Consider the following 27873-nt stretch of genomic DNA (forward strand, 5'->3'; position numbering starts at 1 on the left):
ACAAAAAACTAAACAATTATTGCATACATTCCATGGAAATGGTTGAAAATGAAACGTTTTGTTTGTCAAGAGGGCAATATTCCAAAAATATGGGATCATATGGTTCAAATTTTTAATTATTAAAATAATTCTAAAATATAAAAAATGATCATAAACTATTAAAAACGTTATAAAAAAATTTGAACAAATATGATATTTTGAATGTTTATGAAAAGTAAATATGATATTAAAAGATTAAGCTAAACAAATATGATATTTTGATGTTTAAGAACATATATGAAATTCATCTAAATTAATACAAACACATAGGCAGAGGCTGGCCTAGGGGTGGCACAGGGTGACACGGGAAATTTAAGTAGTGACACGATAATAGAAAAAAAATTCGAAATTTTTTACACTGCGTACCGGCAAGTCATGTCGGTACCACCATGAGACCCTAAACAAAACCGCCCCTGCAAGTGGGCTGAGATACAAGAAGGGCTGTGCCATTATTATAAGAATTTAGAATTGTACATACATAAATATGCTACAATGTTGTACAATTGTTTGGTGTGATTCTGGTATTGACTTTTGATGTATACCCTACCCTTGAACCAATGTGATTAGATTTTTGGTTGATTTATCTGTTTTTGGTTGTCGCTTGTGTGACATTTATTTGCATTTTATGTAATCATTGATATTTGATACGACATGTGTGTTATTTTTTTTGTTGAATACTAACTGTTCTAGGATATTATTCTTTTAACTATCATTGTAATAAAAGAAGATAGTTGACACTAGAGGAAGAAAAAGTCAAATCATTTTCTTTGAACAGACAGTCGAACCAATGCATGGACATATGTGAAGATGCAAGATCCAATTAAGAAAGTAGGGGATAACATGCATAATAGTAACACGGTCCGTAACTTTTACCAAATTAACTATCACAATTAGCTCACATGCATTAAAGTTAGACAATGGCTATGCTATTGCATATACGGTTGATTAATTGTCCCAAAATTTTGAACCATGGAATTAAGTACGACTTTCACTACCATGCTAGAGAGACGAGTGATTAGGTATAATGTAGATTGTAGACATATAATATAATTTGTTTTTCTCAAAGGACTATATTGTAAAGCACACAAAACGGCAGGGACATTTTACTAATTCACTTTTATCTCCAATAAAAGGGTTTTCAATAATCCAGACGGCGCTTCAGGAGAGATCAAATAAGTCGGTAAAATCGTCGTAGAATGGCGTCAGCCGCAGACCCGAGTTTGCCCATGAAGGAATCTCCAAAATGGCTAGAAATTCCTCACGAACTGATGGTAAATATATTTCAAAGATTGCGGACTTTAGAATTACTCAACGGCGCAATGAAAGTATGCACAAGTTGGTGGAGAATTTGCAAAGATCCGGCGATATGGAAGGTTATCGATGTTGATAGTTGGGATGTATGTCATACAAATTACGATCTTGAGATGCTGACTAAGAAGGCAGTCGATCTTAGCTGTGGGGAATTGACCGATCTCAGTATCAAAGGGTTTGGCACCGATGATCTCCTTGATTACATGTTGATACGGTAGGTTTCTTCCTTGCCATTGCTATTCAATCATACTCCTTAATCAAGAGAACATTTAACCAATAGATTATGAAAGTAAAAATTTTGGTCCAGATCATATCATATACGTTTTTTGGCTTGTTTTATTTGTTATGTAGACATGCAATTTGATTAATTTGGTTGCATGCGTGTAGTATTTGGAACATGTGTACTATGAGTGAATTGAACACAAACTTGAGAACGTGGCACAGTAGAGGACATTGTTACTTGACAAAACACCTTGCATATACTAATTTTGGCATGCATTGGACAAAAATTCCCTCTCGATCTCTTGTATGTGTCAAAAGACGCGAATGCCCTCACATCCTCATCTTCAATAGACAATAGTAGCATTACAAATCTTGAGGTGTATGATTTACCTTCATAGCATTTAATCTATTTATTTATTTATTTTTATGTTCGTTTGCAAGTAGTTTCTTTGCTTTTAGTAGTTTTAAATTACTGAAAATGTTTTTCTTTTCTTTGGCTTTATGTGGTGACTTGTGAACAACAGCTCAAGTAAGCTGAACAGCCTTTCCCTTTGGTGCTGCTTTGATATCACGGGCAGTGGGTTGAGAAGGTCAGTCAAAAGGGTACCACAATTGGAGAAACTTCATCTTACTTCCATCTCAATCAACATTGAAGACATTAAAGTTATTGGACGGAATTGCCCTCAGCTTAAGTCTTTCGAGATGGACATGACAATCACCGGGTCATTCATTAAATATGATGATGATGCCCTTGCCATTGCAAACAACATGCCCGAGTTACGCCATTTGCAGGTGTTTGGTAGTAAGATGACAAACTACGGATTCAAGGCCATTCTTAACGGATGTCCTCACCTTGAATCCCTAGATGTTCGTTGGTGTTATAAAATTAATCTTGACATGAATTTATTAAAAGAGTGCATGGAACGGATAAAAGATTTTAAGAGCTCAACACAAAACTATTATGACTTTGATGATACGTATTCTTCCGGATATTCTGATGAAGATGATTTTTCTGTCTCTCAGGATAGTGACATTTCTGAAGAGGTGGATTATTAATTACTATTACTATGATTGGGTTTAGTTAGCTTGGAGCTTTGGTGATGAGTGGTATTTTCTTTCTGTTTAGAATTTAATTAATATGGGTATGCTTTCGGTTCTTGTAACTGTAATAAGCTTCCGAAGCAGAAATTGACATTCTCGAACAAGAACAAACTTCAATTGCACAAGATACACATGTATTGCTTTCAGAAAACCGTTACATTTGTTGTGTGCGTACTCCATCATTAATAAATTTCGTTATAATATTACGTGAGCTTCATCAATGATTCTTGCCTGATGGGCAACACTTTTTGATACTTTACATTGTGTGTACGATATACATATTCTGTTTCATAGAAATATTGTTGTCAGCACCTTTAACGTGATAATTACAATCACTGGTGGACCAGGTGAGGAAAACATACATTAATCAATTATTATTACATGTTTAACAAAACTAATTGTTAGTTGGAAGCTTTTACTATATCTTTAAATTGAAAGCTATAACTTTTATTTGTATGGTAATATTTGGAAAAAGTAATTGTAAGCTTTTGAAAAGTGTGTTAAGATTATATTAGAATTTTGAAATGTGTAGAATTATATAAAATCTAAAAGTTAAAAGCTTTCCAAAGCCAATTAAAGTAGTTTCACTTTTTGATTATGAATTTTTTGTTTAAAATAAAAGCTTTAAGTTCATATTGTTTAACAAGATATTTCTTTAATTTTGATTTTTTTGTCTTAAAAATTGATGGCTTAAAAGCTCCTAAAATCTTCAAAAACTTGTTACCAGACATACCCCTCCTGTCTAATAAATTCTGCCCCCTTTGGATTGAAAATATATTAGTAGGTTTAGATCAAAATACAATTCATTTTTAGGTTCATGCATCACCCCCTGAAAGGTTAAGTTTGTAGGCTTGTTTGGAAGTACAAAAAAATTACATAAATATAAATGAGAAATCATATATCCTCGTATCTTTTGTTCCTATCTTTCTTTCTTCTCATTAGATCAAAACAAATATTAATATCAAGACAAGAGATTAAGAAAGATAATTAACAGATTCCACATATCATTATTTTATATAAGTAAGAAGATTTACATTAACAAAAGGTAGAATGATATTTGCACTACAAGAAAACTACCCTTTTACGATGCGCAAACCACGACACTCATTGATTTATGTTACGCAAAAGAGAGTGACATTAAAAAAGTGTCATCTCTTCAAAAAATTTAAGGATATAGGTCACGCATTATTGCGTGCCCTCAAATTAGTGTCATAAGAAAAAAATATTAAAAACACGGAGGACGCTGTATCTTAAATGCGCATCCTCTATAAGTGTCGCTTTATAATTTTAATGAACGCGCATTTAGTAGATACGGACGAAAATGAAATCCCCAAAATTTTGAAAACCCGCCTTGTTCTTTTCTACCTTCTTTCTATCTTTCATCTTCGCAATCGATTCTCCCCTCTCCCTCCTCTCCTATCCGCTTCACCACCATTAAACCCTAAAAAATCAATCCACACTTCATGCTTCTGTGATTCTCTCCTCTTCAGCTCTCCAATCTCCGATTTCACTTTAAAAACATCGATTGAACCCCTCGCTTCACCTATCGTCTACCAAAAACAAATGTTGATTGCAACCACCGTCAAGCACAATGCCTCTCAGCTACACATCCAGAACAAGAACATACATTACTCTCAAACACCCCCCTTAGCTTCTACATTATTCTCGACGTCGTGTGATTTCTAGGGCTCGAAGCAACCTCCTCTATCTTACATTGTAAATCATTCCCCTTCCCATCTTTGACCCTTTTGGAGCGATTTCTAGGGTTTGAATCAACATTTACCCTTGTCAACAAGTCGGCCTTAAAATCCCCTGGAACGCCTCACATGTTTCCTACTGTTTTAGTCGTGCTTCATTGGCTTGTACAAATTGCAATGTATAACGAGCACCTTGCAAATTCCACCTAGTCACAGTCGATTTCTGGCAACAGCATGTTCATCTATACTCTGAATACTTACCTGCTTTACATAAGGGGAGACGACGATGCAATGGAAAGGGAAGATGAAAAATTCATGGAGAAGTTACACCAGGTATTAATCACTTTTCTTTGTATAATCAAAATACCTAAAAATTAGTATACTCAGGCTGATTTAGGTTCCTGAAACGTTGACAATAGGAGAAAATATCTCTGGAGGAGAATATAAAGGTCAAACCAGGAGATGTGAAGGATTTGGAGGCAAAACTGGAGACAATGAAGTCTGGGCCATCACCGAGGGAATCAAAGGAAGAGGAACATGGAATGTTGGAAAAGGATATTAAGAAGTTCAACAAATTAATCGAACAGTTGCAGACACATGTTGTGTCTATGGAGAAGCTATTGGAAGAAAAAAGAAGGAATTGGTAACTAAAATAGAGGAGAGGGTTAGGATGTGTGAGGAGAATGAAGAGTTGAAGAAGAAAGTGGAAGAACAGACTATGAATTTAAGAGATGCAGAGAGGATGAAGAGAGAGTTACAATCAGTGGAAAGAGATATAGGAGAGGGCGAGAGGCAGAGATTGACAGGAACAAATGGGAGGAGAAATGTTGGGATCTTAATGCTGTCATAGGGACAAATTTAAAGGAGCTTGAGGCACTTCAGATCGAATGAAACCAGACTATGAGGATGTACACTTTTTTGACATATGAATCATCTTTATCACAACCCTTATTAATTTTTTGTTTTCTTGTTGAATTTTTAGGTTGAAACTAGGAAATGACTTCCAGTATGAGTTGAATGACAAAGGTTTAACACCTGCTGAGGTGCTTGGGATGGATTGTAAATCAACACTGAAGCCTGCACTAAAGTCTTCTAGTGATGATGTAAAGAAAAGTTCAATGGAAAATCTTGAAAGTTTGATATCTCTTCAGCAATTATTTGTAAAAGGTGACTCCTGGATTTGGGAATGGATTTCAAGAAACTCCAAAGACTAGCACCACCAATGGGATCCCTTCTTCACTTACTCCACCTTCTTGGGATGGTTTTGCTTCATGGGCTTCTTATTTGTTTAGCTGGAAGGAATACTTTGATTCAGAAAGTAAACAAGGGAAGAAACTTACAGAGCAAGATTATAGTGACATGGTTGCACTTCATTGTTCTCCCGTTTCAAATTTTTCTGCATATGTGAGTCCTGAAGCTTCAACGCAATTAGCAGCAACAACTACATGGGGTTCTAGAGTTACTGCAGTTGCCTTTGGCCCTACCTGTGGTGGCTCTGTCATTGCTATTGTAATTGTTGAAGGTACTTAACCTTTCAACCTTCCAACCTTCTCCATTTGTGAAACATACATTTACTTGTTAACTGTTGACATTGTTTATGTAGGTCAATACATGTCTCCTTATGATCCAGATGAAGGTCCTTCAATTACTGGATGGAGAGTTTAAAGATGGGAATCCTATTTAGAGCTTGCTGTTCTGCATCCGATATTTGGGAATCCTACATCAACTTTTGGTGGACAACCTCCTATGCAGACAGTGTGGGTCATGAAAGTGAACTGATTACTTTAAAAACAATCCAACACCTACACCAGGATCGACTTCTGAGGGTATAAACATGTCAGATTCTGACATAGAGAAGGAAAAAAAGGGTTGTTTTTTATCCTTTTGATTTGCCAAGTGATGTTTTTGATCCTTGTAATCTAAAAAAACTTTAGGCCTAAAAAAATAGCTAGTGAATGGCAGTTGTGTCATTTCAAGAACATGCGTTGATGTTGTGGCTGTTATGTTGTTACTCAGTTTCACTGAACAATATATGTGATTGCCATTCTGGATGCGGATTTTCATTCTCTTCCTTCCACTCAGCACAGACAACAATATGGCCCTGTATGTTTGTTTAAGCTATTTCTCTAATTTATGGATGGTTCTTTTTCTGTTGGATTTAATAAAAAAACAAAAAAAAATGCAGGGATTAGACAGGATAAAATGCAGGCTATTAGAAGGAACAAATGCTCAAGAGGTGAGAGCAATGGTGCTGGTTATGCCAGCTTCTGTCATATGCTAGCAAGTCATGCTGTAACTGCAGGGACAAGTGGCACTCCTACTGGCACTCCTGCCCCTGGAGCTATGTCTATGTCTAGATGGGAACAAACAAATGCTCGTAATAGGCTGCATGAACATTGTTGGATCTATGTCTTCTTGCTATGTTGCCACTGGTATAGCGATATATAAATAATTAACAACTTTTGCATTTGATCAACTGCCATGTTTGATCATTTTGAAACCATGTGTTATCAGAATTGACATTTTTTACTTGTGTTGCAGGATCATTTTTGTGAACAGCTGTAAATTTTAGCGCAGGGTGTCAATCTACAGTGTCAAATATAGTTATGGTGATAACTATGTTCATATCATTACAATTGTTAACGAAGCTATTATATTACACTCATCTTGCCATACTTGCTTCGATCATCTTGTTTGCACTTCCTTGATTAATCGATTACACTGAAGCTTACCATATTTGGAAAGTTGACAAAATGGACTTCCTTGCATGCGTTGGGGCTTTCTTTGGTGTGTTATTTGAATCAGTCGATTTAGTCTCTTTTGTAGAACACAAAGGATTAGGCCTTAGGGTTTAATACCGAATAACAACATGATTAAATAATATCTTAATACACGATCATGGTATATCTATCGACGTAATTTTTGTTACTAATTCTTCACTAGAATCTTTGCACTTGTAGTTCTTGCAGAATAATGTTTTCTATCCATTACTTCTGGTTTACAAGGAGCATATATTTACTAAATTTGTAGTCAAACTCGTACGACTCCATGACCTAATTTCATCTCTCTTACTTTATGAAGGTATTTACAAGGAGCATATATTTACTAAATTTGTAGTCAAGCTGTTCCATGACTTAATTTCATTTCTCTTACTTTATGAAGGCAAGAATGGAAGATTTTCAGGTGGATTTGACATCAATGTTTTTCAGAAAGTTCACAAGACTGGTATGACTTCCTTATCCATCATATATGCAAGAAGCTACTAATCTATTATGTTCCTTAAATCCATGTTGAAACTTTAACCATTGTCATTGCAGGAGACATTTCTCAACTACCTGATGTATCTGTTGCCCTTGTGACCAACACAATTGAAGGTTTTTGCTTTCAATTTATCTTATAGTTTTTGTAGTTATGTCTACATTTCTTTACACAATTTCTTTTTTTTCTTTTTTGGGTACACCTAGATGCCAAGAAACCCACAGTTGCTGCTGTACAAGGACTTGCACTCGGGGGTGGCTTAGAACTTGCAATGGTTTGTAGTTTTTATGAGTCAAATTATTTAAAAAAAATAGTTATTGTAAATGTGTTTTAATGTATTTGATTAATGTAGGGATGTCATGCCTGTGTTGCAGCTCCAAGAGCTCAACTTGGCTTACCTGAACTCTCTCTTGGAGTTATGCCAGTCTTTGGAGGTATGTCTGAATGAATCATGTTTAAAAATATATGAGAAATTCAAAACACATTTGAGGAAAAAGGAAAAGGAAAAAAAATAAATGAGGGGATGAGGGCAAAGTTGTAAAAAGGTTGAAACTTGACATGAAAAGCCTTCTTTTTCTAACTTTCTTTGTTAAGTCATTCTTTTTTGCATCAAGGCAAAAAGAAATACATGTTTCTTTTTTCCCCTATTAAGTCTTGTATGGATAAAACATTGTATATGCAAAGACAGATTCTTTTTTAGACTAAATCAGTTATCCAAACCTGATTAATTGACCATTTTAGCCTTTCTGTTTAGAAATGATGGTAAATAACAACACAACACCTTAGTTAATATGATTATACAAATGGGATTTCACTAAATAATGGAAAATATGGTTTTCAAGGTTCCCAAAGACTTCCTAGGCTTTTGGGATTATCAAAGACAGTTGAAATGATGTTGGTGAGCACATCTCTCCTCTCTCCTCTATCCTTGAATACTATTTAGTATTTACTGATTATGAATATTTAAACAGATCGATGATATTAATTTATGAATCTTGTTTGTAGTCATCTAAACCAATACTCTCTGAGGAAGGGGGAAAGTTAGGTCTAGTTGACGCTATTGTCCCTCCTCAAGAATTGTTGAAAGTGGCTAAGACATGGGCATTAGACATTGCTGAGGCCCGTAAACCGTGGGCCCGCTCTCTTCATCACACAGACAAAATCGGGTCCCCTTCAGAAGCACGTGAGATTATTAAAGCTTGCCTTGATGTGCTAGACAACATGTGTTTGGATTTGTATTTTGAAAGTGATAAGTGATTTTATACTAGTTGTTACTTATATACCCGGATTTTATCTAGAGTAAATTACAAAATGGTCATTGTACTTTCTGATTAAAAAATTACCTAGTATAGTCAAAACGTGAAACCCTTTTCAATGTTGATTCTTTTTTCAAGGTTTTGGTCCTTGGAACCTTTGAAATAAGGACCAAAATGAAGAAAGATTTCATTTTTGGACCAAACGCGGTTAAATCAGAAATCACAGAGACCATTTTTGTAAGTAACTTGTTTATCAATTACTTCTAATAATGCAAACACTTTGTTCCTCAGGAGGTGAAGGTGTTCAATGAGCTTGTTGTTTCATAAACATCAAAAGGTCTTGTTCATATATTCTTTGCACAACGTGCAATCTCAAAGGTAATTTAAACCTTTTTCTCTTATTTTTTTCTGGAATATCAAAATTTCTACAAATGTAAACTTGGTTTTCTTTGATTTTACATTTACAAGTACCTAAAGTTACTGATGTTGGTCTAAAGCCAAGAAGTGTGAAGAAAGTTATTGTGATTGGTGGAGGTTTAATGTGGTCTGGAATAGCAACTGCCCTTATTCTTGGTAATATAAAAGTTGTTCTCAAGGATGTCAACTCTAAGTATCTTCAAAAGGGACTAAAAATAACAGAAGGTAGTTAATTATCTCTTATATTTTGTAGCCATTTTATTATGTGACTTATTGGTTATATATTTGATGACTTTTTCAGCAAATGTTAAAGGATTGGCTGCAAGGAAGAAGCTACTACAGGGTCAAGGTGAAAAGGCGTTGTCATTGGTTAATGGGGTTTTGGATTACTCGCAATTTAAAGATGTAGATATGGTTACAGAGGTATGATCTTTAAAAACACATAAAATGTAAACTTTATAAAAGACATAATTTGGCAACTCTATTTGTGAATACAGGCTGTAATTGAGAACATTCCTTTAAAGAAAAAGATCTTCAGTGATATTGAAAACATTTGTCCCCCTCATTGCATTTTAGCAACCAACACATCCACCATTGACCTCAATTTAATTGGAGAAAAAATAAAATTTCAAGATCGAGTTATTGGGGCACATTTCTTCAGGTTACATGACAAAATCCATATGTCTACATCTTATAGGCAATTTTGAACTCATATTAACTTTTTTTTAATTTTTTTCTTATTAAATGATTACATTCCAGCTCACCTGATGCCACTACTAGAGATAGTTAGAACAGAAAAAACAATGTAGGGAGAAATTACTTTCCAGCCATGCCCGGTGGTCGGCCGCCCATGACACTAAGTTCAACCTTTTTACGTGGTACACCAACTAGCAAACCAATGACATGAAGGATCAGGTTATATAGTTAGGGATGTAGAATCAAGCTATATAGTTAGGGAAAACCCCTTAATAACACTATATTATCATATTAATATCAATGTATTTCAATTTTTGATAACTTGTTTGACATGATGTTATTGGATCAAATTGATTATTTTGGTATATATTTGTTTCCATATTTTTGTATGCGTAAATGAATATCGTAAAGGCACGTCGTAAATGCATATCGTAAATGATTGTTGAAGTTTATGACACACAAATGCGTGTCATCTTCAATTATGACAGAGGCTTTAATGATACGCAATGTGTGTCATAAACGTGCGTCATAAGGTTAAGACACGCAAATGCGTGTCGCCTACCGTTATGACAGGGGCTTCCTTGATACGCATTGCGCGTCGTAAATGCATGTCATAAATGTGCGTCGTAAATGCGCGTCGTCTCTCATTATGACAGAGCCTTCCTTGACACGCATTTGCGCGTCATCTGAGTGTTTTACGACATGCATTGCATGTCGTAAAAGGTTTTTTTTCTAGTAGTGTTGATATCTCAACATAAATAATACCCCTTTAAGAATTTTTAGGCATGATAATTTACTATTAGATGTATTATCACCTTTTTTTTCGTTTGCTTTTTCCATCCTATTCATGTGCTTACACTACAATCGTAACTAGGTGTTCTATTTTGTGTTCATTTGATTAGAGATGGATGGCACTTTTTGACGAGATTAAAGAGATGAAGAAGTGAACAAGGGAAAGGATGGGGTGGGATTGGTGAGTAGAGGACTAAAGGTTCTTAAACCGGGTTCAGATTTTTAGGAAATCTGAAAAGGTATCCATGTCCGATCTCTATGAATATCCGAATTAAATATACACTAACTGTTGGTTTGACATATGATCCTAGACCTTGATTTTATCCTGATTTTCTAAATAGATAATTATTCAATTTTTACCCGGATTCAAATATTATCTTTAGAACAAATACAAAAACATATTTTTTTCCAATAAAATGGCTATATAACCATTTAGAGCATCTCCATCCCACTCTCATTCTCCATTCTTCCCCCATTTTCTCCCTCATTTTGGGGGATATGAATAGTATTACACCAAATATGGTGGTATACTATTCATTTCCCCCAAAATGTGGATGAACTTTGTGTTGTCGGTTTTAGTCCATTTGTTTATATATTTATATATTTCTAGTTCGTTTTTACCTACTAATTATAAGTTAAATATAATATTTAATAATTATAATATTTTATTATATATTAAATTATATTAAATAATTATAATTATAAAATTTGTTTTTTTCATCAAATTTATATAAAAAATTAAATACATATTGAAATTTTAAAAAATAATAACGTATTTTACAAAAACTTATAATTAAAATATATATTACAAATATGATAGAGGTTGAATTGACGACAGACGAAGACAGTCAATTCCAACAATTTCTTGCTCGATATAAATGTATTAAAGATAAAGAAGCACACTTTAGTCTACCAAAATGGGGAGGGGTTGGAGATGGTCTTACCCCCAAATTTATCATTTTTCCCACCCTAGGCCTATATATAAATAGGAGGGGTTCATTTGGTTTAACACACCACTAAAAAAACTTCTTTATTCTCGATGTTTTTCGTAAATATTTATTCTTGAGTTCTTTATTCTATTTTCAGTCTGAAGATGACATCCTCGAAAAGTAATTAAACAACAATGTACTTTAGATCTTGTACGTACAAATACCCAGTAGGACGGTGAGTTGGTTGTATATGACAACGATGCAGTATGGTTGGCGTTCACGAAGTTCGTCATCTAAGAAATGATTTCCTTTAGCTGTGTAATGTCCCCAAAATCATTGTAAAGTTTTTTATTTTCAAAAGAGAAAGTTTTTTTTCATAAAATACATGTTACCAAAAACATTGCTTCACAATCATAACATAAAATCAGAGTATCAAAACCATAGTATCTCTCAAAACATAACGACTGTTGGACGATGTGTACAGTCACGCCTTCTCCTTGCCCTAGTCTTCAAAAGTACTAGAAACATTTAAATCCACAACTATAACCTAAAACTTAGTGAGTTTCTCAAAATGCCCCCACACTACAATACACAAAAAATGCATGCACACCAGGCCTACAACACAGGTTTGGCCCGCCTCCTAAGTCAAAAGCCTATAGTTGGACCGCTCTTATGAGCCTATAGTACCAACTGGACCAATTTCCTTAGCCTACAACATCTAGCTGGACCGCTCTCCTTTGGCCTACATTCGCAACTAGATTTCCTGGGTATCTTGGCCTACATCACAAAGCAGGACCGCCTCAACCCACCTACAATATGTCGACATGTGTAAACAAACAATAAACACCAAACATACGTAATCATAATAGATCTGCTAATCTAACAGATCACTACAACATGCCAACATCCTAACACACAAAGGATACATAATGTAGTACAAACTATAGTGAGAAAACTCACCTCATAAATGAGTAGACCAAACTATGGCTCATGCGGAAGTAAAGACTGACACTACGAACCCCCTATACATCAACTAGAGGCAAATTATCAATCTACAGTTTGAAACCCTCAAGTCGACCAGAAAGTCAACTTAGTCAACGGTCAATGGTAAAATTTAAAGTCAACTTAGGTGGTTACCACATCGTAGCTAAGCATAGGTCACGTCGTGGCATTCTCGCGACAAAACAGTCATGGTAAACCCTTCCACCACGTCGTAGTCATCACACCACCACGTCGTGGGACCTGTTATGGACCTCTTAATGGATTAAGCTCTTTAATCCATTAAGCCTCATACTCATGCTTTGTAGAAGGCTTCCCTGCACCCATAACCACCATAAAAACCCTTACTTTATGGACATACATGTCCAATGCATGTCATACACTCAAGTTAGTTCAAACTAAGAAGAAAGAGGTCAAAACCTCATGCTTGGAATCCAAAACTTCATAAAACCTCATATCTAGAGACCTCAATGTTCCATAAAGTTGCCAACTTTATGGAATCCATCCACTCAAACCAACAAAAATAAGAAGAAATGTGTTTCAAAGCCTAGATCTAGAAGAGATGGACAAAAAGGTAGGAAATTATGGACTTACAAAGTTCTAAGCTATACACAAGAAGGTGGTGAAGAAATTTGCTTACTGAGTCCTTGGACTCGGAGCTTATTTCTTCCTTCTTCAATGTCACAAACCGCCACAATAAACTTAAAGATGAATACAAGGGGGCTAGGATTTGTTTATGAACTTGAGAGGGTGATGGAGGCTGAGGGTAAGCAAACGCTAGCCATCACATCCTTTAAATAGGCCTCTAGACCCAAAGTTTAGGGTTTCTCACTCCATGCACCACCATATAATGGCCACCACCAAATTCCACATTTAAAAGGTCTAAATGACCAAGCCTCAGAAGAAGTATTCTTGTGACGGGTGTTACAACTCTCCCCTAACACTAACACAATCCATACGCAACCTCCAACTGCTTCATAAAACCGACACATCAAAATTGAAAACTCGAGAGACCATTCAACTCAAATGTTGCCAAAAACAACCAAGTCACTTGAAAACATTCAATTGCAACCAATGTTCTAAAAGTCGTTAGGCGTGGCGTGTCAGCAAGGCTATGCCTCAAGCTTAATGAGCCATGACATTTTTCAAGGCGTAATCTAAGGCGTCAAGTTGATATTAATTTATAATTATATTAACACATAAATATAGATTTATATCAAATATAGCTAGTTTTTAGAAGTGTTATTACAATAACTAGTAAAAAAAGTTAAAGAAAAAACACAACACTTGTTTGTTCGATTAGAAAATGCATAAAAGAGAAAAGAAAAAAACATGTTTCAAACGATAAAACATCGGCCATAACATGCCGTAATGCACCATAGCATGCCATATGACGCCTTGCAATGCGTCACGCCTAACAGCAACGTTATGAGGCTTTTTGTAATGGTGAAGTCGCGCCTCACGTCATGGCATATGTAAATGCGCGCCATGGCGCGCCTTTTAGAGCACTGAATGCAACAACTACCTCTTCTCCAATGGAATGGCCCCAATCTTAGCGAAACTAGTCAAACTAGTAAGGGCTTCTGAAGCTGTGACTATAACCAAATCTGTGGTCATGCTCCACAAACCAGGAATCAATCAGCCTAAAACTCCAAATATATACGTACTGGCTAACGAGCTTCCATCCGTCACACCTACCCCTAGTCCCTAACTCTAGATGTATATATCGTGCGGAATGAACACTCCACCCAACTTGTGTTGGATTAGTGTCTAAGCCCGTAACCATATTTGATAAGTACTTGACCCGGTTGTGCATGGTCCTTTTGGGTGCCTTCAACAAAGCAACTTGACTGGAGAAATAATAGAGAAAGATGTTATTATGATTTATTAATATATTATACGAATAATATATTAAAAGAGAAATCATATTTGTTTAATTAATATTGGTCAATAACTAATTAAGAATTAATTATGTGATCAAAAGTAATTAATTAAACTAGAGGGGCTGAATTGTAATTATGTGAGAGTTGCAAATTAGGTTAATGGATGCCCTATGGATAGGGTGGACAAATTCAAAGGGATAAGGCCCTAGAATTCGTCCAATGATAACTCTTCTAGACTTATCTTATGGGCTGCTTAGTGGGTAAGCAACCAAATAAGGACAAGGACTGAAACCCTAATCTCTACCCTATTTAAGGATCCCTTGGCTAAGGGAAATCGGCCACTTGATCCCTAGAAGACCTAGAGCCGATTTTCTGCCTCTTGCGTCTCTCTCTCTCTCTCTCTCTCACTCTCTCTCTTTTGCCTCTCCATTTACTCTTGGTGTTTGTGAGCCATTAGAGGTACTACACTTGTGGTACTTGCTTTCAAAGACAAGAAGATTGAAGATTTGAGTTGTTATTACATTATAACAACAAAAGGTATGTAATCCATTCTACTATCTAGATTTCGAAATACCTAGGAGCATGCTAGGGCTCTTCTTATGTTCATAATGTTGTGTATCTAATAGTGAAAACATAGATCCAAATCTAGGGTTGCATGCACACATAGGATTGTTTGTATAAAACACATCAGCGGTATCAGAACGTATGGTTATTTTTTTTCAATTAGAATTATACAATTGTATGAATTTGACACTTTAGGTTTTATGAGAATAAACCCTAGGAGGCAAGGATTTCGAAATTAGGGTTCTTGAACCCTGTTTTTCGAAAATTTTATAAGGGTTTTCAAACCCTTTCCTTTGTGCCCAAGATTTCGAATTCTAGGGTTTGCCAACCCTTGAATTTCGAAATTAGCCTCCTCCCCAAGATAAGATCCTAAATTTTAGGGATTTGGATAATCTCATATCTTGTAATTATCTTTTAATGTTTAAATATGGTAATTAAAATTTTGAATTATCTCATCCCATGTTTTTCGAAATCTAGAGGGGTTTAAGGGATTAAGATAAATTATTGTTTAATTTAAGGTAATCCTTTATGATTTAATAATTCAAATTAATTGTTTAATCTAAGATAATTATTAAATCAAGAGTTTTAATATTTAAAATTTTAATTTAAAAGGTCTTAAATTTTGAAAATTTTTAAAATTGAAATTGAAACCCTAGTATTTTGAAATGTTTAAAATACACCCTATACTATTATATTATTACAAGATATATATATATATATATATATATATATATATATATATATATATATATATATATATATATATATATATAACTAAAATGCTAGTCTTACCGTTAGTAGACCTCATTCACGAAGTCGATCTATAGGAGGGGGGGGTATAAGGTTGTGGCCTATAAAATGATCATTTAATGGGTGTCCACTCTCACCCACCGCTTCATTGATTGGTGGATGGTCGTTAGCCGAATGGGTAGGATAGGGAAATCCTCTCCTCATTAGTAAGTATAATAAATCTATATAAAGTAACTAAACGTTTTACAAAATTCCCATTCTTAGTTACTTTAGGCAAAGTGAATTGATGCAATTCGATGGAGCGTGTGTGGTTGACCGGCACACTAATTGGTTCTAAGAAAAGGTGGCCAAGGGTGACTCATTGTTTGTCATAATTCGATGGAGCGTGTGTGGTTAACCGGCACATCGAATAGGTGACTGTAACAATGAGGGCACCATGTACATTTGCATGGTTATTCACACCCGCTTTGTGATCCTTAGCATCCCAGTCACAAACTAGAGGGGCATATCGAGATTTAAACATGCCATTGAAAATTTCAATGAATCTAAAAGGAGTCTAGGAATTTTCAATACATTTAAAACTTAATCCTTCTATGTTTTTCATGGTGGAGAGTTAGTGAATCGTCATTCACTTACCTCCAAACTATTTGCATGTTAGATTACGGCATCCCTTTTCTAATGTGTAAATAATGTTGTTGGATCCTAGCCCTAATTTCTCATTTTGGGTGTTTAATTAGGGATTCAATTCTAATCAAACTTTGTTCCTTTCTATTTGCAGATGTCTAACGCAAACGCAAACAACAATGCTCCTGACTCATTCTCCCTAATGAGCCTATGTCAAAAAGTGACGTTTGATGGATCGAATTTCAACGAATGGATTAGATACATTCGCATGATTGCTCGTTACAAGGACAAAGAATATGTCCTCGATGAGAAACTTGAAAAGATCAATCCAGAAGTCGCTACTCTCGAAGAAATGGTCGTCTTTGAGGCCCACGAGCATGATGCAACGAAATTTCATTGCATTATGCTGGCCACTATGAATCTTGAACTCCAAAAGTCCTATGAGGACATGTATCCATACGAAATGCACCAAGATTTGCTGGAGAGGTACCACCAAAGCGCAAGGCAAGAGCGTTATGAGATCATCACCAACATGATCACCGCTAAGATGGGGAGTGGAGAGTCCTTAACCTTGCATTTGCAAAAGATGCAGAGGTATGGTGATCGTCTTCGCAAGTTAAATGTTAAATTTGGGGAAGATCTGGCTATCGACATCATTCTCCACTCCTTTCCCTCATGCTACAACCAATTTAGGATGACCTACCATATGAACAAAGAAGAGGTCGCTTTAAGCAAACTCCAAGGGCTCTTAGGGACTGCTGAAAGCAACCTCAAGGACAAGTCTGTTGCATCAACTCCCACTCCACCCGCTGCTCATGTTTTGGCCATTGGGCAAGGGAGGGGCAAGAAGAGGAAGGCTCCTTCAAAGAGCCACCACAAGGGAAAACCCTAATATGGTACCTCTTCTAGTGGAACCAAAGTTGGTTATGCTAAGCCCAACTCAAACCCAAAGGAGGCAGAGTGCCACCACTGCTACAAAATAGGGCATTGGAAGAGAAGTTGCCTGAAATATCTGCAAGCCATCAAGGATGGGAAGATCAAGCCGTCTTTCGCAGGTATTTACACAATTAAATCTAATGATTCATCACATGCTATTTCTTGGGTTCTTGATACAGGATGCGGTTTTCACATATGTTCTGATTTGCAGGGACTAAGAAGAGATAGGGATATGGAGCGTGGAAGAATAAATCTAATAATGGGGAACAGAAGATTGTCGCTTGTCACCAAGATTGGAGTGTATTCTTTAGCGCTTAGTAATGGATTAGGTTTAGATTTAAATAATTGTTGCTATTCGCCATATATGGCAAGAAACATCATTTCATTTCATGGTTTGTTTCGACAAGGATTTAGATATTCGTTTGATAATGAGAAAGGTTCAATTTATGCTTATCTAAATGGTGTTTTGTATTTTGAAGCATTGCCTTGTAATGGAATTTATGAAACTGTTATGGTTATAGATAACCTAGGAAATGATGTATTATGTGTGGATTCTTCCAATAGTATGGATAAAGCATGCTTGTGGCATAGTCATCTTGGACATGTTAACAAGAAACGCATAGCCCAACTCCAAAAGGATGGAGTGTTGGAGGCATTCGACCTTAGGGACGATGACGTGTGCGAGTCTTGTTTACTTGGAAAGATGACCAAGTCACCCTTCACTGGCACTTGTGAAAGGGATGAGGGTTTATTGGATCTCATACACACCGATGTGTGTGGGCCCTTTAGATCCACCACAAGGGACGTGAACTGCTTCTATGTGACTTTCACCGATGATTATAGTAGATATGGGTATATTTGTTTAATCAAGCACAAGTTAGAAACCTTTGGAAAGTTCAAGGATTTAAAACAAGAAGTGGAGAATCAATTGGGCAGGAAAATCAAGATGCTTCGATCCGATCGAGGAAGAGAGTACCTAAGTCTTGAATTCCACAACTACCTCAAGGAATGCAGAATAGTTTCGCAACTGACACTGCCTAGGACACCGCAGTTGAATGGTGTGGTTGAGAGGCGTAATCGAACCCTGTTGGACATGGTTTGTTCCATGATGAGTCGTGCTTCACTGCCTATCTCATTCTGGGGGTATACCTTAGAGACTGCAGCCCATATCCTTAACTTAGTCCCTATAAAGAAGGTTGCCAAAACACCTCACGAGATGTGGACAGGGAAAGCTCCCTCGTTGGAACATATCAAGGTTTGGGGTTGTGAGGCTTTCGTAAGACGAGAGACTCACAACAAGCTCGAACCTCGTAGTGAGCGGTGTATTTTCATCAGCTACCCACATAAATCCTTTGGAGGGAGCTTTCCCTGTCCACATCTCGTGAGGAGATTCCTTTGGATATCTCTTCTATAGACCGAGTGACAATGTTGTCTTCATTGCGAGGAGAGGGGTTTTCCGAGAGCGAGAACTCATAAGCTAAGGGGACAGTGGGAGGCAAATCAATCTTGAAGAGATTCAAGAGTCGAGCAATGAAGGAATCTCTAACACTAGCGCTCAACCCGAGGAGGAAACTCCGGTTGAACCGTGTGACAAATCCTTACTTCTTAGACGTTCCGCAAGAGTTAGAGTTCAACCCCAGTTATATGGTTTTCATATTACTACAGAAGGGGACATGTATATTAGTGATAGTACACTAATAAATCTAGATGAACCTAAGAGCTATAAGGAAGCCATGGAAGGCCCGGAGTCTGCGAAATAGAAAGAGGCAATGGATAGTGAGATTCAGTCCATGTATGACAACCAAGTTTGGAATTTGGTTAACCATGTGCCCGGACGTAAGAAGGTTGGGTGCAAGTAGATCTTCAAGAACAAGATCGACATGGATGGGAATGTGCACACGTATAAGGCGCGATTGGTTGCAAACGGATTTACTCAAACTCCTGGAGTTGACTATGATGAAACCTTCTCACCAGTTGCCAAAATAAAGTCTATTAGGGTGATGCTATCCATTGTTGCATTTCATGATTATGAAATATGGAAAATGGATATCAAAACCACTCTTCTTAATGAGAAGTTGGTTGAGGATGTTTACATTTCTAAGCCAGAGGGTTTTGTCAATGCGAAGCATCCTAATAGAGTGTGCAAGCTTGAGAAGTCCATTTATGGACTTAAGCAAGCATCTCGCAGATGGAATATTTGTTTCGATGAGAAAGTCAAAGAGTTTGGATTTGTACGAACGAAGATGAATCATGTGTATATGTCAAAGCCAGTGGGAGTATAGTTAGCTTCCTCGTATTGTATGTCGATGGCATACTACTCATAGGAAACGACATCCTGACACTGCAAGAAGTTAAGTCCTGTCTCGAGAAGTGCTTCGCTATGAAGGACCTCGGAGAGGCTTCCTATATTTTGGGAATAAGGATAGTGAGAGACTGAAGTAAGAGACTAATAGTACTTAGTCAGAATACTTACTTGGACAAGGTACTAAAACGTTTTAGTATGGAAAATTCAAAGAAGGGAGAATTACCAATCCAAAGTAATGCCAAGTTGAGTAAGACTCAAAGTCCGAGTACCGAAGCCGAGATAGCAGAGATGAACCGAGTACCTTATGCTTCCGCAGTTGGCTCGATCACGTATGCTATGACTTGTACTCGCCCTGATGTGGCTTTTTCTTTGAGCATGGTCAATAGATATCAAGGGAACCCAGGCAAAGCACACTGGATCGCAGTCAAGAATATTCTTAAGTACCTTCGGAGGACAAAGGAATGGTTTCTAGTCCTCAGAGGGAGTGATGACTTAAAGGTATGAGGGTATAGTGACGCCAGTTTCTAGATGGACAGGGACAACTACCGTTCACAGTCGGGCTGGGTCTTTACACTTAATGGAGGAGTAGTGACTTGGAAAAGTTCCAAGCAAAAAACCATAGCTGATTCAACGTGCGAATCAGAGTACATTGCAGTGAGCGAAGCGTCAAAGGAGGTGATATGGTTGAAGAACTTCATTGGAGACCTTGGAGTTGTACCTGCCATAAAAGAGCCTATGGAAATTTTCTGTGATAATGAAGGAGCGGTTTCCTTGACCAAGGAACCGATGAATCATGGTAGATCTCAACATATCGATAGAAAATATCAATTTATTCGACATCGGGTAGAAGAAGGACTCCTCGTAGTAAATAGGGTATCGTCAGAGGATAACCCAGCAGATCCGCTTACGAAGGGACTGAGTAGGGTTAAGCACTTGCAGCACGCTAGGAGCATTGGGCTGAAGGATGATATTAGTTTGGATTAGATAGTTTAGAAACGTGTAATAGATAAATGTAATTGACATTTGATGATTAAATAAAGAAGTATTATTTATAAGTAAAGTTACTGTCTTATGTAAATTGTTTAACTATTGTTTCACTTTGCATGTTTTGACTTCCTGGATAATTGAGTTATTAAGAATAATCGAATTATCCGAATGGTCCACAATCGTTCATATGCTGGAAGTAGGTATGAATGAATATTGTCATGAATTGGTGTGTAGATTGTCTGAAAGGTATTAGACATAGCAAAGGTTTGCTACAATGTTCATGAGTGCTTATGAACGAGTTTTGAGCATTGGAATAAACCCGCACTTGCTGGAATCATTTTATGGAACGTTACGCAAGTGATCGCAAGACGATAATATCATATGGTCTTAACACCAAGATATATGGTTTATTGTTTACTAATTGGTTGTGCATTGACAATGCAAAACCGCATCAGTAAATTGATGTCATAAAACGCATTGTTGTGTATAATTGATTAGTAAATAGTAAATGCATATAACTCGAAGTCTATCTGTTACTTTTATTCTAAGAAGGTAAAAGCGATATTAGGACCCCTCGATGATTTGATTTGACTTATGTATCGGGCCCGATCAGGACTGAATTGATGTGTTCAGTTAAATTCTATGTCAAATGAATCTGGGATCAAGAAACAAACTGTTGGACCATAAGTATGACTATGTGATTATCCGCACAATATCTAAAACAGAGGACTGTACGATCCCTTATCTAAAGGACAAGTTGATGATAAGATCAGAGTTCGACAGCGTCTTTGAGAGCAACGATTGCTTATCGAGTTATGATTGCATTTATGGTTACTAGACTTATCCAAGTGGGAGACTGTTGGATTAGTGTCTAAGCCCGTAACCATATTTGGTAAGTACTTGACTCGGATGTGCATGGTCCTTTGGGGTTGCCTTCACCAAAGCAACTTGACTGGAGAAATAATAGAGAAAGAAGTTATTATGATTTATTAATATATTATAAGAATAATATATTAAAAGAGAAATCATATTTTTTAATTAATATTGGTCAATAATTAATTAAGAATTAATTCTGTGATCAAAAGTAATTAATTAAACTAGAGGGGCTGAATTGTAATTATGTGATAGTTGCAAATTAGGTTAATGGATGCCCTATGGATAGGGTGGACAAATTCAAGGGGATAAGGCCCTAGAATTCGTCCAATGATAACTCTTCTAGACTTATCTTATGGGCTGCTTAGTGGGCAAGCAACCAGATAAGGACAAGGACTGAAACCCTAATCTCTACCCTATTTAAGGATCCCTTGGCTAAGGGAAATCGGCCACTTGATCCCTAGAAGACCTAGAGCCGATTTTCTGCCTCTCGCGTCTCTCTCTCTCTCTCTCTCTCTCTTGCCTCTCCATTTTCTCTTGGTGCTTGTGAGCCATTAGAGGTACTACACTTGTGGTACTTGCTTTCAAAGACAAGAAGATTGAAGATTTGAGTTGTTATTACAATATAACAACAAGAGGTATGTAATCCCTTCTACTATCTAGATTTTGAAATACCTAGGAGCATGCTAGGGCACTTCTTGTGTTCATAATGTTGTGTATCTAATAGTGAAAACATAGATCCAAATCTAGGGTCGCATGCACACATAGGATTGTTTGTATAAAACCCATCAACTTGATCATGGAATCTAACCCATCCTAAATTCAAAAAATCATGCCTAAACGTTATTAAATACACACTTATCTTTATGACAAGTCAACATACCGCTCCCATGATCAATACAATGTTCAATCCAAAATATTGCATGGTATCCTATATTCAATAACATCTTAGGTGTACAACAATCTGGCAATTCATCCAAAAGACCTACAATTAACCCCATCACATGTAGTTAACTCTGGCTAAGCCCTCCTCACCAAAAATGAACAAGAATCTATAAGAAGACACTCAACAAGGACCGTTGTTATATATTCAATACCTTACCCATAAGTCGACATCCTAACAACACACAAACCAAAATCCTTCAGCTATTGAGCCACCAACATTATTTCCATATTGTTCGAACACCTAACTATGCCAAACGCCTAGCGAACCACACACGAGTCTCTACGACACAACTATTGACCTAAATCACATAAGTGAAATCCACGATGGTTCATGACATGTCATGAAACCATCCAACCATTTGAATAATAAGCTCATGGATCCTCTCCGTTCTTTCCATCATACAGCCATGGGCATGAAGACTCCTGACCAACACCTAGTGGGCATATAGGTACACGACAATCATTCCACCAAACTGCAGGAACTAGTCAACATCCCACTCAAATCTTACCAAAAAAAATAGGAGTCATATAATTCTATAATACATAGTCCTTCCACTGTCCAGGTTGCCCTGCCACGTGATCAGACGAAATCATGACCATACGCAACCAGAAAATAAGATAGACAGTTGAACATTTTTTTCAATTCAAAAGCAATAAGTCAAACAAGAACCATGCTATAAAGTCACACCAAGTAATCATATGTTATCTTACTCAGGCCACATACATCTTCACGAATATATTGTTGAGTTGTCAACATTTCATATTCCTCGGCATGTTTGGTTTCTAGCGGCATGTTTTTATATCAGTATATCACTTTTTGATTTTAGTGTTACTTTTTATGGAACTTTATAATTTCCTAAAATAAATAACATTTTATGGCATATTTTTTAATACAAAAACATTATATTAAAAAATTAGGTCCTGGCTTTTTTATTTAAATAGAATATATAATAATTAAAACAATTAAGATAATAAATGAAAAAAAATACAATGCCATTACTTGAATTAAAATTTAACATTTATAACAATATTCTTAATATTAAAACAAAATTTCTTCAAAAATTAATAAGTTAAGAAGTTCAAAACCAAATCCTCATATCCATAAAAAAAATCTCACAGAAAGAAACATATAGTATTTTTATATGTGGAACTCCTGCATTATATTCTCCAAATACATAGTATTGTTTCACATTTGATTATATGTTATATGTCCAACATTCTCCAAAAAAAACTACACAGATTCATAGAAAATCTGATTGAAGTGAACCTGAGGGTTCAAGACGCTGAGACATAGATATAGAATTAAGAGTAAATTAATGTGGTGTAGCCGGGCTTTTAGAGACCACGCCTTAAAACATTGGTTATTAAGCCAGATCTCAACTAGATTCATTCATGCACTTCACTCCAAACATGAGCTTTTAAAGTATACAGAAAAAAGTGTTATGTGAAATAATAAAAATTATACGACACAATCAACAAATGTATATGGTATGCAAATTTCCCGAAATACACAATGAAATAATCAGACACCTTGCATGACCACATAGCCGAAATAGCCATACCAATTCCCAGAAGAAAATTTATTATATATTCAACAATATAAAGTTTTCCCATTAGTTGATCATGTTCACGTTTTCATGCACAACTTATACAAAATGGTTTTTGGTTTAACCTCTTGGAATTGTTCCTTTTTAAGAAGTTGCCCGCTAGTGCCCAACATTATCTAATGGAAATTAACAAAGACAGGTCATAAAAGAATTAAACCTGAGTTTAATTAACGACCTTAATGTTAACACATATCCTCGAGATATTCCTTCATGCGTTGAAGTAATCCATGTTAAGTTCTTCAAATTTAGCTCGACTGAATTTCATAGAAAAATCAATACCCTCATGCAAACCATCTAGTTCGATTGATGTAAGAGTATTGCATGAGAGAATCCTTTTTGCTTTCTCACAAGCACATCTCAACCTCCCCATTGCTCTTTTGTTACCTGTCAAGTCCTTATGCCATCTCCTCTTAAATTCACGAGCACAGTGATCATGATCCACAGCTTAATGTCATCCTGCACTTTGGAATCACTGAATCTCCTTCCAATCAGCTTCTTAGCATCTGAATACAAGCCAACCCAAAACTAACTAGCTCAGTATAGATTTTGATTCCCCGAAGTAGCTAGGTGTAATTTTTTCGTCTTAATTAAAAGACAAGGTAATATATATGCAAATAAACATGAATTAAAGCTTAAACCTTGCGCTCACAGTAAACTAATGTAATCGAGACTTGATGTATGTAGTTTGTTGTTTAGTTAGTTTTTGCCAGAATAGATCTAAATGTTGGTGATTTTATATCATCAAATATTATTTAAGTGTAATAGGATTAGATTTGTTGATCAAAAGTGATCTTGTTGAATATTGAACAAGTTAGGATGGTGTAGGAGTGCACACTTGTTCAGGTTTTTCAAGATTTAAAGTACATTGCTATTTAGGGGCGAAGCCCCTAAACGAACGGGGGTCCGGGGGCAGCGCCCCTGGGAGCGGGGTCCCAGGGGCGGCAGCCCCTGGCTGGGATCGAGCTGCCAGGTCAGCGCGAAAATTTTTTATTTGGACTATGTTGCTATATTAAACATTGCATCAAAAATCCAATTTTAGAAAGTTGACCCTTGATTCCATGACATCCGTTTAATGACAGTTTGGTAGTTTTATAACAGCTTGTAACTGTCTGTTGATAGTTTTCAGACAGGATTGATATATCCGTTTTTTGGTCAATATTCTGGTACATGTTGAAGAACATTTTCATATACATTCTCAAATTTCATTCTCTGAATTTCATCCAATTGAGTGTTCGATCTGTACCATCGAAATACTTCAATTTGATAGTGAATCACGACTTTCAGAGAATCCAAGCAATCTATTGATCCCTTTTTCTAACACTAAACACTAAAACCCTGGCATGTAACAAATGGAGGAACAATATCGCCTCAAAAGATTAATAAGTTTATAACAACGATCAAAGGGACAGTTTCTTAATATTCCTTCTGCCGAATATGGAATTTTCATATGCGTATATAATGATAATAAGGTAAGCAACATTCAACATAACTAGAAAAGGCTTACCGAATATGGTGTTAGTAGGATTCATGGCTACTTGGTTCTTGGCGCTATCGCCGATGAGACGTTCTGCATCGACGAAAGCAACAGAAGACGGTGTTGTTCTGTTGCCTTGATCATTGGTCAGGAAGTGATGTTATGGTTCGAGTACCATACATCAGAGCAGATTGAGGAAGTAATGTTATGGTTCGAGTACCATACATCAGAGCAGATTGAGGAGTGATGTTATGGTTCGGGTACCATACATCAGAGCAGATTGAGGAAGTGATGTTATGGTTCGAGTACCACACATCAGAGCAGATTGAGGAGTGATGTTATGGTTCGGGTACCATACATCAGAGCAGATTGAGGAAGTGATGTTATGGTTCGAGTACCATACATCAGAGCCGATCGAGGAGTGATGTTATGGTTCGGGTACCATACATCAGAGCAGATTGAGGAAGTGATGTTATGGTTCGGGTACCATACATCAGAGCAGATTGAGGAGTGATGTTATGGTCCGGGTTCCATACATCGGAGCGGATGGAGGAGTGATGTTATGGTTAGGGTACCATACACCGGGGCATATTGAGAAGAGATGTCATGAAATGAGTACCATGGGTCGTAGTGAAGTATGTTTGTGGTTCTCCGGTTATTCGGTCATGAGTAAGTTCGTTGAGGCGTCCCGTGAGAGGGAGATCGAGAGTCCCTCAGAGTATTTTAGTAAGGAGTCAGTGAGAAGGGAGAATTTCGATCTGTGTTGGGCAATCAGTCGATAAAGGAGATGTCGCCTCCTATGATCTGGGAGGTACTGATTATGCTCGTGTGAAATATGAGAAGCATGATGTTTTGGTTTTGGGTTTAGGGGTAAACCCTGCAGGTCGTCATTGATGATGATTTCCCACCAGAGTATCAGGTAGCAGGTGTGCCGCGAGGCAGTGATTTATCATGAGCAGATAGTCAGTTGGGACTAAGATGTGTGAGGACCACACTACACCTATTTGAGCATAGTAGGAGGTATTATAGTGGTATCAGTGGGGAGTTCAGTCGACTTCAGCGGTGCAGAGAGTTTTCTATCCATGGGGTGTTGAATCTGGGAGTGAGTACCTGTTCTTGGGATGAACACGGTGTTGGAGTGTTGGTTGATGAGTTGAGGTGAGGGGTACGATGATTTTATGGTTCAGTCTATGAGCCAGGAATGTTATAGAGCAGTTGAGCTGTTTGGTACTAAATTGGTACGAGATTTGGAACGACTAGAGGCAGACGTGACGAGAAGTTCTTGAGGAGTTCACCAGAGGTTCATAGTATATGAGGTCGATTCATTTCCTTAAGGGGGGGATTATCGGGCGTTGTGTAGCACCTTCCGAGGGCTGGTGCGATTTTGCTGGAGAATATAGTTATGGGTTAGTTGCGTGCTATTTGGTGATGGTTCGAACCCTAAGTGGGGGAGAACCGGGTGCCGTATGTAAGAAAGCAGAGATTTGTCAAGAGCAGTTATAAGTGGAGTATAGAGATATGCGGTAAGAAATCATGAGACCAGAGATGTCGGTGATCGAGGAAAGGGGTCAGAGTGAGTTAATGCGAGAAGTACTTGTTTGAGAAGGATGAATGTCTCCACGACAGGTGTTTTTTAGTCAGGAATCTGGTATTGGTCAGTGTTGGGGCAGGTAGATAAAGAATGATTGGGCAGCCAACTCCCGGGTCAGTATGCGTATCCTTGTTTGGATTTTGAGCGGCGGGAAACACGGTTTCGGAGAATTATCAGCGTATTTCGTAGTGTTAGCGTTTCTTCGTATTGCAATTGAGAAATTGAATACACCGAAGTTGCAACTTGAGAAAAATGAAGATCTAGTTATGGGGTTCAAAGGGAATGTATTATTGCATCTATATGGTGCTTGGGGCAGGAGATCTGTGGTTGTGGCGGGATCTTGTGATGTTCGGTGGGGGTGTTCCGAGGTATCCGGGTATTGATATCTTTATTTTGAAGTTATTCGTGAATCTTGAGTTGAGACGACTTGTGGTATATCAGGTATCTATGGATCTAGTGAGAGCCTTCGAGTATGGGCATCCAGGGAGATTACTTGGGAGAGTGGATCTTCGTAAGGGTGGACATCTATTATGACGATTGCCTCCAGAGTCTGTGATGAATATTCGAGACGAGTATGGGTAGCCGCCTATGATAGTCTGTGGAGCACGAACTAGTGG

The 27873-nt window shown here is 37.0% G+C and overlaps 2 pseudogenes; both read left to right on the forward strand.

Moving 5' to 3' along the window:
- The first annotated feature begins 1241 nt into the window (after window positions 1-1241).
- LOC145006793 (peroxisomal fatty acid beta-oxidation multifunctional protein AIM1-like) lies at window positions 1242-18340 on the forward strand (annotated as a pseudogene).
- On the forward strand, window positions 3964-6035 carry LOC145004232 (kinetochore protein NDC80 homolog; annotated as a pseudogene).
- Window positions 18341-27873: the final 9533 nt, after the last annotated feature.

Source organism: Lactuca saligna, chromosome 7, assembly GCF_052625555.1.
Source record: "Lactuca saligna cultivar CGN05327 chromosome 7, ASM5262555v1, whole genome shotgun sequence".
NCBI lineage: Eukaryota > Viridiplantae > Streptophyta > Magnoliopsida > Asterales > Asteraceae > Lactuca > Lactuca saligna.